Source organism: Mytilus trossulus, chromosome 8 (genome assembly GCF_036588685.1).
Source record: "Mytilus trossulus isolate FHL-02 chromosome 8, PNRI_Mtr1.1.1.hap1, whole genome shotgun sequence".
In the NCBI taxonomy this organism is placed as follows: Eukaryota; Metazoa; Mollusca; class Bivalvia; order Mytilida; family Mytilidae; genus Mytilus; species Mytilus trossulus.
This window is the reverse complement of record NC_086380.1, coordinates 38627485-38643531: the sequence shown is the minus strand read 5'-3', so window position 1 is coordinate 38643531 and position 16047 is coordinate 38627485.

Sequence of the window (16047 nt, the reverse complement as noted above, 5' to 3'; positions counted from 1 at the left end):
AATCATAAAACAGAAATGACAACTCCATGGTTAAACAAATAATAGTACACAAGACATATCAAAGAAAACTGAATACTGTACAGCACGGACCCCATCAAGAACTTGGGGTGATTTAATTTTCTCTGTAAGGTTTAGCAAAATATGCTCCCCATGTGTCACCAATCATGTTATTCATGTCATCACAAACCCGGTAAATAGTCTAAATCGGTGGGTCGGTCAAAATCGTGAAAAGGAAAAAGCATGTTATTACGACAGAAGGAACATATCGGATGTTATCTGTGAAGCGTGTATTCCTTAGCGGTCAACTAACACGTGATGGTGTCTGTAAAATTTACAAAAAGTCACTTTTTACAACTCTTGATTGGATAGATTCCTCGTAATCAAGAAGGCTCTGTCATTGAAGTCATGATATGAAACTACAAGCTCGATAGTATCGTATCAAATAGGTGATACAGACTTCGTATTCAAGCATTGCTGGAATGTTGGTACATAGAAATGGAACGTTTTAAATCAGGAAGATAAAACCATCACTGTTGTCATAACATTTTGTTTTCAACTGACCCTTTATTGGCAATTTCTATATGCAAGTAAAGATATAAGGCAGACATAACTTTATCTGTTGTATCCTTATTTTGCATGTTCTATATGATATATGCGATTACCATAGTCACTAAAAATGTTGAATACTTTGGTGAGAGGACATTACCTAAAAGGCGGAAGGGAAGTTAAAGGATATTGATAATTTCTTATTTTTGCTTGATAAGACGTTCCTGTATGAAATAGACCTCGACAAAAATAAGGAACAAATCGGCAAGTATAGGGGCACAACTGGTTCACATTGGAATGCTGATAGTTTGTTAAAAAAGTAACAAATATGTTGTCAATCAACCATCTTGTTAATGTCAGAATCCGAGATCTTTTAAGGTTTTTTGTTTTTGAGTTTTTTATATTAAAGTAGGGTTTATCCCTCCAAAAGACAAAATATTCGTGTCTACGTTGTATTTTCTTTTTATGAATAGAATCACTACACATTCGTTAAAAAAGTCTCTTAGTTTGGATTGACAATACTTGCGTATAGTTTAGAAAATTCAAATGTTTTAAAACTGTTTCAAGATGAAAGAGTTTTAGACCTGTAGGATAAGCAGTTTCACAATAACTTAAAGTTCAGTTTTGATTGCTCATAAAATTGCTGTTAGTTACTTAAGCATAGGTTTCATGGAGCACTTGAAAGACCCATCAATAGACCATTGTTTGTAGGACATACTTGTGTAGTTGAGGTATCAAAAACAGTGATGAAAGATCCAGTTATTCATCTTTGGTTGAATTTTCTAAAGAGCGTAAATTAAATATTTTTATGATTTCCTCATTGATAGGTGTCGTGGGGGTATATGTAGAGTTTCCAAGTAAATTGTCAATACCTAAAGCATGTTTAACAAAGTGTATGTAATAAGATTGGACACCAAGAAAAACGATGCTGTTTGTGGCTTAATCTGTCGGGACAACAACACATTGGCAATGGAGGTAGAAGTGTTTTCCAACATTCGGATTTCTGAAGATGGACGTAGTATGGGTTTTAGGTAAACATATTCAGTTTCTTAAGGTTGTTTTACCGACCTCACGGCCTCATTCCATGTGGAAAGAGTATATACGTCTTCTTTCTATAATGTTGTCTATTGTCTGGCATAATTCTCGACTGAATCCATCAGTATTTTAAAGTTGCGTTTCCGATTAATGGAATTAGCCTAACAATATTTCAAAGGGAACTCTTATTGACAAGGTTGCGGTCCCCGATAATAACGTGGCCAACCGGTTCATATATGGAACTAGCATACTAGTATTGCAATCAGGAGATATATACTTGAGTCTGTGATATATAATGCTGATGCCAATTAATGCATCTACGTTGAGAATGAGAGTTGAAAATATTTATGAAAGTCATCTATTTTCACGAAAGAAGATAAAGGATACAGATACCGCCGTTTTGTTCATTGCAGCCATATGGCGGAAAATTTCTCAATTTTGTTCATTTCTCAATAAGTCTATAAATTGCGTATGATTTTTTTACGCTTTTTTTGTATTTAAGTCATTTGTATACCCTTTAATGGACAGTGCGGCATATATCAAAAAGCTTTAATTTGGTGTATGCTTTTTTTCTTAACTAGAATCGGACGGGTTGCAGCAGTCCATTCTATTATTCAAAATCAGCTATTGCTTACAATGTTCACGAGTATTTCGATGTTTAGGACCTAAGTCAGCCCTCTAATGGTCATTGCGACTTATATTGTTTATACTCAATTTAGTCCTATATCAAAAAACTTTGATAAAGTATATGAATGTTTCTTTAATTAGGAGCTGACGGGTAGCAGAGTTAATTCCATTATTCAAAATCAGCTATTTCTCGAGGTTCATGCGTATTTCAATGTTTAACTCCTGCGATACTCCTCTTATATGCGTTGCGGAACATATTGACTATATACCTTTTGTTCCTCTCTTAATAAGCTTTCGAATGAGGTATAAAGTTTATCTATAATTAGGGGTTAAAGGGTCGCAGCAGTCCATTCCATTACTCCAAATATCCATTTCATTATTCAAAATTGGCTATTTCTGACTTTTCACGCGTATTTCAACATTTAAGTCCTCAAATATGCGTTGCGGAACATGTTGACTATATACATATTGTTCCTCTCGTTATAAGCTTTCGAATGAGGTATAAAGTTTATCTATAATTAAGGGTTGAAGGGTTGCAGCAGTCCATTCCATTATTCAAAATATCCATTTCATTATTCAAAATTGGCTATTTCTTAACATCTACGCATATTTCGACATTAAAGAGGTCTAATATGCGTTGCGGAACATGTTGTCTATATACATTTTGTTCCTCTCATTATAAGCTTTAGAATGAGGTATAACATTTATCTATAATTAGAGGTTAAAGGGTCGCAGCAGTCCATTCCATTATTCAAAATATCCATTTCATTATTCAAAATTGGCTATTTCTGACTTTTCACGCGTATTTCGACATTTAAGTCCTCAAATATGCGTTGCGGAACATGTTGACTATATACATTTTGTTACTCTTATTATAAGCTTTCGAATGAGGTATAAGGTTTATCTATAATTAGAGGTTAAAGGGTCGCAGCAGTCCATTCCATTATTCAAAATATCCATTTCATTATTCAAAATTGGCTATTTCTGACTTTTCACGCGTATTTTGACATTTAAGTCCTCAAATATGCGTTGCAGAACATGTTGACTATATACATTTTGTTCCTCTCTTTATAAGCCTTCGGATAAGGTATAAAGTTTATCTATAATTAGGGGTTAAAGGGTCGCAGCAGTCCATTCCATTATTCAAAATATCCATTTCATTATTCAAAATTGGCTATTTCTTAACATTTACGCATATTTCGACATTTAAGAGATCTAATATGCGTTGCAGAACATATTGACTATATACATTTTGTTCCTCTCGTTATAAGCTTTCGAATGAGGTATAACGTTTATCTATAATTAGGGGTTAAAGGGTCGCAGCAGTCCATTCCATTATTCAAATATCCATTTCATTATTCAAAATTGGCTATTTCTGACTTTTCACGCGTATTTTGACATTTAAGTCCTCAAATATGCGTTGCGGAACACGTTGACTATATACATTTTGTTCCTCTCATTATAAGCTTTCGAATGAGGTATAAGGTTTATCTATAATTAGAGGTTAAAGGGTCGCAGCAGTCCATTCCATTATTCAAAATATCCATTTCATTATTCGAAATTGGCTATTTCTTAACATTTACGCATACTTCGACATTTAAGAGGTCTAATATGCGTTGCGGAACATATTGACTATATACATTTTGTTCCTCTCGTTATAAGCTTTCGAATGAGGTATAAAGTTTATCTATAATTAGGGGTTAAAGGGTCGCAGCAGTCCATTCCATTATTCAAAATATCCATTTCATTATTCAAAATTGGCTATTTCTTAACATTTACGCATATTTCGACATTTAAGAGGTCTAATGTGCGTTGCGGAACATACTGACTATATACATTTTGTTCCTCTCGTTATAAGCTTTCGAATGAGGTATAAAGTTTATCTATAATAAGGGGTTAAAGGGTCGCAGCAGTCCATTCCATTATTCAAAATATCCATTTCATTATTCAAAATTGGCTATTTCTGACTTTTCACGCGTATTTCAACATTTAAGTCCTCAAATATGCGTTGCGGAACATGTTGACTATATACATATTGTTCCTCTCGTTATAAGCTTTCGAATGAGGTATAAAGTTTATCTATAATTAAGGGTTGAAGGGTTGCAGCAGTCCATTCCATTATTCAAAATATCCATTTCATTATTCAAAATTGGCTATTTCTTAACATCTACGCATATTTCGACATTAAAGAGGTCTAATATGCGTTGCGGAACATGTTGTCTATATACATTTTGTTCCTCTCATTATAAGCTTTAGAATGAGGTATAACATTTATCTATAATTAGAGGTTAAAGGGTCGCAGCAGTCCATTCCATTATTCAAAATATCCATTTCATTATTCAAAATTGGCTATTTCTGACTTTTCACGCGTATTTCGACATTTAAGTCCTCAAATATGCGTTGCGGAACATGTTGACTATATACATTTTGTTACTCTTGTTATAAGCTTTCGAATGAGGTATAAGGTTTATCTATAATTAGAGGTTAAAGGGTCGCAGCAGTCCATTCCATTATTCAAAATATCCATTTCATTATTCAAAATTGGCTATTTCTGACTTTTCACGCGTATTTTGACATTTAAGTCCTCAAATATGCGTTGCAGAACATGTTGACTATATACATTTTGTTCCTCTCTTTATAAGCCTTCGGATAAGGTATAAAGTTTATCTATAATTAGGGGTTAAAGGGTCGCAGCAGTCCATTCCATTATTCAAAATATCCATTTCATTATTCAAAATTGGCTATTTCTTAACATTTACGCATATTTCGACATTTAAGAGATCTAATATGCGTTGCAGAACATATTGACTATATACATTTTGTTCCTCTCGTTATAAGCTTTCGAATGAGGTATAACGTTTATCTATAATTAGGGGTTAAAGGGTCGCAGCAGTCCATTCCATTATTCAAATATCCATTTCATTATTCAAAATTGGCTATTTCTGACTTTTCACGCGTATTTTGACATTTAAGTCCTCAAATATGCGTTGCGGAACACGTTGACTATATACATTTTGTTCCTCTCATTATAAGCTTTCGAATGAGGTATAAGGTTTATCTATAATTAGAGGTTAAAGGGTCGCAGCAGTCCATTCCATTATTCAAAATATCCATTTCATTATTCGAAATTGGCTATTTCTTAACATTTACGCATATTTCGACATTTAAGAGGTCTAATATGCGTTGCGGAACATATTGACTATATACATTTTGTTCCTCTCGTTATAAGCTTTCGAATGAGGTATAAAGTTTATCTATAATTAGGGGTTAAAGGGTCGCAGCAGTCCATTCCATTATTCAAAATATCCATTTCATTATTCAAAATTGGCTATTTCTTAACATTTACGCATATTTCGACATTTAAGAGGTCTAATGTGCGTTGCGGAACATACTGACTATATACATTTTGTTCCTCTCGTTATAAGCTTTCGAATGAGGTATAAAGTTTATCTATAATAAGGGGTTAAAGGGTCGCAGCAGTCCATTCCATTATTCAAAATATCCATTTCATTATTCAAAATTGGCTATTTCTGACTTTTCACGCGTATTTCAACATTTAAGTCCTCAAATATGCGTTGCGGAACATGTTGACTATATACATATTGTTCCTCGCGTTATAAGCTTTCGAATGAGGTATAAAGTTTATCTATAATTAAGGGTTGAAGGGTTGCAGCAGTCCATTCCATTATTCAAAATATCCATTTCATTATTCAAAATTGGCTATTTCTTAACATCTACGCATATTTCGACATTAAAGAGGTCTAATATGCGTTGCGGAACCTGTTGTCTATATACATTTTTTCCCCTCATTATAAGCTTTAGAATGAGGTATAAAGTTTATCTATAATAAGAGGTTAAAGGGTCGCAGCAGTCCATTCCATTATTCAAAATATCCATTTCATTATTCACAATTGGCTATTTCTTAACATTTACGCATATTTCGACATTTAAGAGATCTAATATGCGTTGCGGAACATATTGACTATATACATTTTGTTCCTCTCGTTATAAGCTTTCGAATGAGGTATAACGTTTATCTATAATTAGGGGTTAAAGGGTCGCAGCAGTCCATTCCATTATTCAAATATCCATTTCATTATTCAAAATTGACTATTTCTGACTTTTCACGCGTATTTTGACATTTAAGTCCTCAAATATGCGTTGCAGAACATGTTGACTATATACATGTTGTTCCTCTCATTATAAGCTTTCGAATGAGGTATAAGGTTTATCTATAATTAGAGGTTAAAGGGTCGCAGAAGTCCATTCCATTATTCAAAATATCCATTTCATTATTCGAAATTGGCTATTTCTTAACATTTACGCATATTTCGACATTTAAGAGGTCTAATATGCGTTGCGGAACATATTGACTATATACATTTTGTTCCTCTCGTTATAAGCTTTCGAATGAGGTATAAAGTTTATCTATAATTAGGGGTAAAAGGGTCGCAGCAGTCCATTCCATTATTCAAAATATCCATTTCATTATTCAAAATTGGCTATTTCTGACTTTTCACGAGTATTTCGACATTCAAGTCCTCAAATATGCGTTGCTGAACATGTTGACTATATACATTTTGCTCCTCTCTTAATAAGCTTTCGATTGAGGTATAATATATATCTGCTAGGAGAGGTTGAAGGGTCCGGCCAGTCCATTCTATTATTCAAAATATCCATTTCATTATTCAAAATTGGCTATTTCTTAATTTTCACCCGTATTTCAACATTTAAGTCCTCAAATATGCGTTGCGGAACATGTTGACTATAAACATGTTGTTCCTCTCGTTATAAGCTTTCGAATGAGGTATAAAGTTTATCTATAATTATGGGTTAAAGGGTCGCAGCAGTCCATTCCATTATTCAAAATAATCATTTCATTATTCAAAATTGGCTATTTCTGACTTTTCACGCGTATTTTAACATTTAAGTCCTCAAATATGCGTTGCGGAACATGTTGACTATATACATGTTGTTCCTCTCGTAATAAGCTTTCGAATGAGGTATAAAGTTTATCTATAATAAGAGGTTAAAGGGTCGCAGCAGTCCATTCCATTATTCAAAATATCCATTTCATTATTCACAATTGGCTATTTCTTAACTTTTACGCATATTTCGACATTTGAGAGGTCTAATATGCGTTGCGGAACATGTTGACTATATACATTTTGTTCCTCTCGTTATAAGCTTTCGAATGAGGTATAACGTTTATCTATAATTAGGGGTTAAAGGGTCGCAGCAGTCCATTCCATTATTCAAAATATCCATTTCATTATTCAAAATTGGCTATTTCTGACTTTTCACGCGTATTTTGACATTTAAGTCCTCAAATATGCGTTGCGGAACATGTTGACTATATACATGTTGTTCCTCTCATTATAAGCTTTCGAATGAGGTATAAGGTTTATCTATAATTAGAGGTTAAAGGGTCGCAGCAGTCCATTCCATTATTCAAAATATCCATTTCATTATTCAAAATTGGCTATTTCTTAACATTTACGCATATTTCGACATTTAAGAGGTCTAATATGCGTTGCGGAACATATTGACTATATACATTTTGTTCCTCTCGTTATAAGCTTTCGAATGAGGTATAAAGTTTATCTATAATTAGGGGTTAAAGGGTCGCAGCAGTCCATTCCATTATTCAAAATATCCATTTCATTATTCAAAATTGGCTATTTCTGACTTTTCACGAGTATTTCGACATTCAAGTCCTCAAATATGCGTTGCTGAACATGTTGACTATATACATTTTGCTCCTCTCTTTATAAGCATTCGGATGAGGTATAAAGTTTATCTATAATTAGGGGTTAAAAGGTCGCAGCAGTCCATTCCATTATTCAAAATATCCATTTCATTATTCAAAATTGGCTATTTCTTAATTTTTACGCATATTTCGACATTTAAGAGGTCTAATATGCGTTGCGGAACATGTTGACTATATACATTTTGTTCCTCTCATTATAAGCTTTCGAATGAGGTATAAAGTTTATCTATAATTAGAGGTTAAAGGGTCGCAGCAGTCCATTCCATTATTCAAAATATCCATTTCATTATTCAAAATTGGCTAACATGTTTAACCCCGTCACATTATTTATGTATGTTTCTGTCCCAAGTCAGGGGTCTGTAAATTGTGGTTGTCGTTTGTTTATGTGTTACATATTTGTTTTTTGTTCATTTTTTGAAATAAATAAGGCTTTTAGTGGTGTTGTTTAAATTGTTTTACATTGTCTTATTGGGGCCTTTTATAGCTGACTTCGCGGTATGGGCTTTGCTCATTGTTGTAGACTGTACGGTGAGCTATAGTTGTTGATGTCTGTGTCATTTTGGTCTTTTGTGGATGTTTGTTTCACTGGCAATGATACCACATCTTCTTTTTTTATATTTCCTAATTTTTTATGCATATTGTGGCGTTTATGTCGGTCGTAAACCCTCTTATAATCATTGCGAATGAAAATATAGCTATAGTGTCACGGTCAATTTTTTAATTTTTTTTTTCACTATTCACCGCTTCAATTTGAATAATGAAACATAAACCATTTCATTATTCATTATTCATTTTTTAATATTGAATAGTGATCGAATAATGAACTATTTCATTATTCATTATTGAATAATGAATAATGAACTATGAATAATGGACGTACTTCAGCGCGGTGTTGAAAACATAGATAGCAAAGTTTTATCTATGTGAGTACACCTATTCTTACATTTCAACTACGTCAACTGGCGAACAGTCTAAAATATGTTTCCGACAGTCACATAGAGAAGTTCGTTGATAACTTTTTTTTTCACTCCAATAGATGTGGGTTTTTTTTCTATTGAAACCAAAAACGCAGACATAGTATTTTCAGGAAAAATTAAAGATTTCAAAATTATACCGAACGGCAAGTGAAATTTCATGAAGAATACATAGCTCAAAAACTACCGTCCGCTGTATTTCCTCACCCTTTTTTAAACAAAATAAAAAAAGATGCATACACATGCTTACATGCTCCATGGTTGATTGCACATATCCTATCACAAAGCATTGGTGACCTTTTTTCACAATTGTCCCAATCTAGCTACTGCAACGCCAATTGCGATATTTTGTGTGTCTCATGTCAAATTTATTTCAAAATAAAGCATGCACCGACGCTTTTGTTCTACTGTCTGCTGCTAAAAATCTACTGTCTCCAGACTTTTATGAAATATGCATCGGTGGAGGATCTAATACATACACGTCGATATGGGTCTTAAGATCCGGAAGAACATGTTGATGCATCTGGTATATTTAGCTGTTCGGAACACAAGACGTTGATAGTTGAATGCAAAGTATCAGGAAGGATAACGCTAACGGCAGACACAGGAATTGTCATGAATTGGACGGACACCTCACCAATATATATACAAGGTGTAGGGCTGATGACCAGATGGGGATCTGATGGAATGTGGATTGTGGAGCCCTCTTATATTTAATGCGTTTCCCTCGGTTTTAGTTTGTTATCCCGATTTTGTTTTTTGTCCATGAGTTTTGAACAGCGGTATACTACTGTTGCCTTTATTTATAAATTTTGAAAGCCTTATCGGCCTTGAAAACAGAAATCTCTATCAAATAACGCTCTATTTTTAGCGGTATTCACGGGCTATTACTGTGGTGTAACATGAGCATATGGTAATATGACCTTACTATCCATCAGAATTGACAGCAGTGTAATTGATTGTGCAATAGAATGAGCAGTAAGTGATGCCTGCCACGGAATGAACTTTCATCACGAAACCAAAGAATGTCAGTTCGTTGCTGGTGGACAACTAGTCGTCAAGTCTGTTGCGCATGACTGGAAGTTTTATACAAATTGCATAAGAGAACACACGATGTGTTTAGGGTGAATTGTGTGAGTGATGTTTATGCGTTATGAAATAGCCGTTTCACAAATAAAATCGGGTATGTTCCTTACGTCGTAACTACAATCCCCTTCCTTTTCATGAATGTGACCTACCGAATTATACTATTTACCGCATTTGTTATGACATAAGCAACACGACCGGTGCCACATGTTGAGCAGGATCTTACCCTTCCGGAGCACCTGATGATACCCCTAGTTTTTGGTGGGGTTCGTGTTGTTTATTTTTTAATTTTCTATATTGTGTCATGTGCACTAATGTTGGTCTTTATCATGTTTAGCCATGGCTTTGTCAGTTTATTTTTGATTTATGAGTTTGACTGTCTCTTTGGTATTTATCGTCCCTCTTTATGGCGACTCTTATTATTTCTCGGCCCTTCATTTGTTTTTTCCTTTTTCCACGTTTGATTATGTAACATAGTATAAATTTCAAAATTGCAATCAAGTGTAAAAATAACAATTTTACCTAAATACCACTCAAAAATTCAGCTTTCCTGATGTACAAATATGTATATTAAATATAGATGCCATTTCAAGTGAGAAAAGATCACTAACGGGAGACCGTGTTTTAACACGTGTCAATCGTTTTAAATTGAATTAAGTCTTGTAATGTGCACGTGTGTGTAGCGTTACCTAGTTTGGAGGAATGCAACAGTTATCATGGTTATAGAGTTTGTCATTATTCTACTAAATGTGGAAAGTACAAACTATGTTTTTTTGTTAAAAAATCGAATAAAAATAATTGGAAAACATTTTCAGTGAATATTTGTCCCCGAGGGAATCACCAGCCCAGTAGTCAACACTTCGGTGTTGACATGAATATCAATAATGTGGTCATTTTAATAAATTTCCTGTTACAATACTTTGATTTTTTTTTTAAAACTAAGGATTTTCTTATCCCATGCATAGATTACCTTAGCCGCATTTGGCACTTCTTTTTGGAATTTGGATCCTCAATGCCCTTCAACTTTGTACTTGTTTGGCTTTATAAATATTTTGATATGAGCGTCACTGATGATTCTTATGTAGACGAAAAGCGCGTCTGGCGTACTAAATTATAATCCTGGTACCTTTGATAACTACTTAGTTCGTTTCTGTGTGTGTTCCATTTCAATGTTGTGTCGTTGTTCTTTAATATGAAAAGTAGTAAAATCACAAAATAACTGAGCTCCGAGAAAAATTCAAAACGGAAAGTCTAATAAAAGGGCAAAATCGAAAGCTCAAATACAACAAACGAATGGAAAACAACTGGCATACTCCTGACATGGTACAGGTATCTTCTTACGTAGAAAATGTTGGATAAAACCTATAGCTAGCTAAACCTGTCGATGGTATGGCAGTAGCAACAAATTTCATTACATTGACAACGATGTGTAAACAGGTCAAGCAGACATAATAGACATACAAAATGTTTTTATTGGAAAAAAATGCAATGAGCTGGCCATCTGGCTAAGTCGAAACTCTGTACTGAGTTTTCTGATACTACTTTAACACGAAAAAGTGTTATACTGTGATCAAACCAAACTTCTTCTTGTAAACCATTTGTTTTTCTATATGCATTAAATCTATTTATTTTAATAACTTCGCAAACAAGTAAGATGTAATTTTACCCATTTAGCCACGTAAGGTAATGTACATCCGATACGATAAGATATCCCCTAGAAGTAGAGCAAGGTATATTAACCATGTCATTCTGTATACTTATTTCTCTTACCTCAAATCAATTTCACCTGTCGGGTGCATAGAACACACAAATAAAAGCCATCTCATGTGCATAATTATAAAAAAAAAATCAAAAAAAAATCGTCGTGTTCATTGAATTTGGGTGCATAGCAAACGTAATAAAAGAAAATATGTCGTATGAAAAATTCTTAATCAAAGAACGCATGTCGTGTGCTTAGAATTCATGGTCAAAGGACAAATATGACGTGCATAAAAATTTGATGCAAAGAACACATGTCGCGTGCATCCTAATCTTAATAAAACAATACTTTTGTGTACTTATAATTTCATATTACGGAACGCAAATCATGTGCAATGATTTGTAATCAAAGTAAAAACATGTGTTCACAGAAATTGATTCAAAGACGATTGGTGTGTGCATAGCAAGCATAATCAAAGAACATGGTATATGTATATAAACACATAGCAAAAAACACATTTAGTGTGCATAGAAATTGTAATCAAAGAAAACTTGTCGTTTAGAAGATCTAATTTTAACCTTAACTCGGATCTTTATGTGTTATTCAAATTTGCTGTCACAAAATGTTAGAAATTCTTAAACATCAAGGAATGTTCTCCCTCATGCAAAGCTCTGATTCCGTTCACGGATTTGGCTATACTTTCTGGACCTTTTCGATTATAGCTCTTCATCTTTTATATAAGCTTTTGATTTCAAATATTTGGCCACGAGCATCACTGAAGAGACATGTATTGTCAAAATGCGCATCTGTTGCAGGAAAATTGGTACCGTTAATGTTGTTAGTTCATTTTTAAAATACAATGCTATGATCATATATAACTTTTGATATGTGCGTTTGGATTTTTTGCAAAAGCATAGCTACGTAAGCATCCACATCCACTTTAGAATTTTTCATGTCAATGTTCAGAAAATTGCATGCGCTCGAGTTACAAGTAAAGAATCATAAAATACTTACTTTAAATTGTTTGAGATTTTCATATGTACTACCCTCCGTTAAAACAACGTTTATTTCTATGATAACAAAGAAAACAAAAAGAAAGTAAAAAAAAAGAAATCTACATATATTTACATTTAGTCTATTAAATGTGTTTACCTTTTCTGTTCATGTACACACCCTTTAATAGCAAAGAGCGAAAATTGATGTTGGTCCTAGTACTTAAGTCTAACCAATGGTATTCGTTTCACTGAAAAAAAACATATGTGTTACTATATTTCAGGCCTGTAAATAGAATCAGAACAAGGGTGCACAAGCTGAAATGTTTCGCTCAATAGAAGTTTTTTTTTAATATTTTAGATTTCGGAGCCTTATATATAACTGACTAAAAAAAGTTTATTGTGTCTTTTTGTGTCGGGATGTATAAGTACCCGGCCACGTCCACTTGCATTTTTTTATCTGGTGAGTTAAGCCTTTTTCAACTGATTTTTATAGTTCGTTCTTATGTTGTACCACTGTCCCAGGTTAGGGGAGAGTTGGGATCCCGCTAACATGTTTAACCCCGCCACATTATGTATGTGCCTGTCCCAAGTCAGAAGCCAGTAATTCAGTGGTTGTCGTTAGTTTATGTGTTTTCCGTTTATTTTTGTACATAAATAAGGCCGTTAGTTTTCTCGTTTGAATTGTTTTACATTGTCTTATCGGGGCCTTTTATAGCTGACTATGTGACCTATAGTTGTTAATGTTTGTGTCATTTTGGTCTTTTGTGGATAGTTGTCTCATTGGCAATCATACCACATCTTTTTTTTATAATGCATATAGAATTGATTGTTCTGCTTTCCATGTATATATTAATCACTACAAGTATCACATTGAATTAACATTTAAAACTATAAGATCAAGGCTGGATGAGAACTAGTATATAACGGCCAGAGATGTTCACCTTCCAATAATTCTTCACACCAACTAGAGTTGTCGTATTGCTTATAACATACCAACAACAAAAAATAACTTATAAACCTTCAAAATTGATACCGGTACATTGCATATGCCTCATAATCATTCCATATACCAAATGTAATCAACCTTTCGCTACATAGTATTCCGAGGGTACGGGCTTACCACGAAAACTTAATTAACCTTCCTCGATGATTAATATAATAGGTGCAACTGCAAGAAAACCATGTCGACCTGGCAAAAGTATATATATACTAAATATTATTATCATACATTCGAAATGATGAATTTAAAACATTTCAACCGAGATCACAAATCGGCCTAATTCATGTCAAAATAAATGAACTAAAAACAAATAACACAGCAACAAACGACAACCACTGAATTACAGGCTACTGACTTGGGGCAGGAACATACTTACAGAATGTGATGGAGTTAAAGTTAGAGGAATCCCAACCTCTTTAACCATAGACAGTGGTGTAACAGTACAATAAAAGAACGAACTATAAAAAGCAGTTGAAAAAGTCTTACATATCAGATAGATACAACTAGAAATAAATCTAACAAGTAATGATTAAGGACACTGGCTTATAATTTGACACGCCAGTCCAGCCGTTTCGTCAGACGATCTGATCAAAATAGTTGGAGTCCAAACACATATTTAGAAGACCCAAAATTCATAAAGTTGTGCCAAATACGACTAAGGTAATCTAAGCCTGGGATAAGAAAATCCTTAGTATTTCAATCAATTCATACTGTGGTAAACAGATAATTTACCCGAAGTGCTGACTACTGGGCTGTTAATACCATCGGAGAGGCAACATCCACTCGCAGTGGTATCAACCCAGTTTTATAAAAAGTTAAAACACAAAAACACAAAGTGGACGTGGCCTGGTATTTGTACATCCCAACAGCAAAAAGAAACTTAAGTACAGTTCTGAGAGTACTCGCATTTACAAAGGCTATAGTACAAATCCAATAACAACTGCATCTAAGACTAAATTTTAATTAAAATCAACACACATCCAACTTCCAATGGCATAAATTACGGAGAAAAACATGACCTTGTACAATGCTAATAAGAAGATACAGGTATTCACAGATTGTAGATCAATAAAAGTTCATTATGTATCTAACAATAGTCTCTAGTTTGCTTTTAATATACTGGTAACACAATCAATATCAATACCAATAAAACATTATTCAAAGATCTTATTACAGTGTTGAATTGGTAACTTTTTTGTAAAAAAAAGTTATTGTAAAAAAAAGTTATTCAATTGATCGATTAGTTAACCAGGATTGTTTCTAAATTTAATAATTTGTAATGTTACAATATATAAAAAGAAACGTTATCATTTGATATTGTTTCGTTTATATTTAATCATGCATACTAGTATATTACTATTCGCCTCCTTCTCTTGGATGTTCACCCTATTTGCAAGATCACCGCTTTACAAATATATGCGTTTCTTTTTAAAATCATTAAAGGAGTAGGTCCGGTAAGGACCGATTTTGGCCTCAAATTTCAGATTCATCTGACGAACGATTTTGAACACTTTTTAAAAACTTAAGTGTCTATTTCATTTGAATCAATTAGTTTATGGGAAAGATTTGAACTGATTTAGTCATTAAAAACCATCCGATTCAAGCTCAAATATGAAAAATCTACCAAATATGCCGAAAAATGTCACTTTTCTGAAGGTTTTTGACAAAAATGAAAGTGGGCGCATCCGTGTTCATCCTCAAACTTTATATATGTTATGTTTTATTATAACATACAACTTACACTTCAATATTAAGGATGAACACGAATGCGTTCACTTTCGTTTCACTCGAAAACCGTCTAAAATTTAACTACAATGCTAGAATTGTGAAGATGTCAGTAATTTAGCATGTCTTTATGGTGCTAGTACCCGAAAAATGTGCATTGTATTGTCAAAAACAGCCAATTTTTATGTAGCAGAAGCATTCTACTGTCCAATAAATAACTAAAAGTTTATATTTTAACAACTTTGTAAAACAGCTATATTTTAGGGCCAAAAAGGGGTCTTACTGGACCTACTCCTTTAACTTTGTTATCATAGTAAATGTTTATTAAAAAAAAAAAAAAAGGTAAAATGCATGTGTACACTAAAGAAAACACCGATCTACTTTAGAAATTAAACAATCAATATACTGTCATGATTATAACAACACCATTGAGTACTCCAGACGTTTTGTTTTCATTAAAAAGTTGAGTCTTAACCATTACTCGCTATACGATGTACTTAGCTATAAAAACAACTTTCTAATATAAGTATGGAAATATTTCCAACAATATTATAAACTAATTTGTATCTTAGAAAAGACAGAAAGAACCT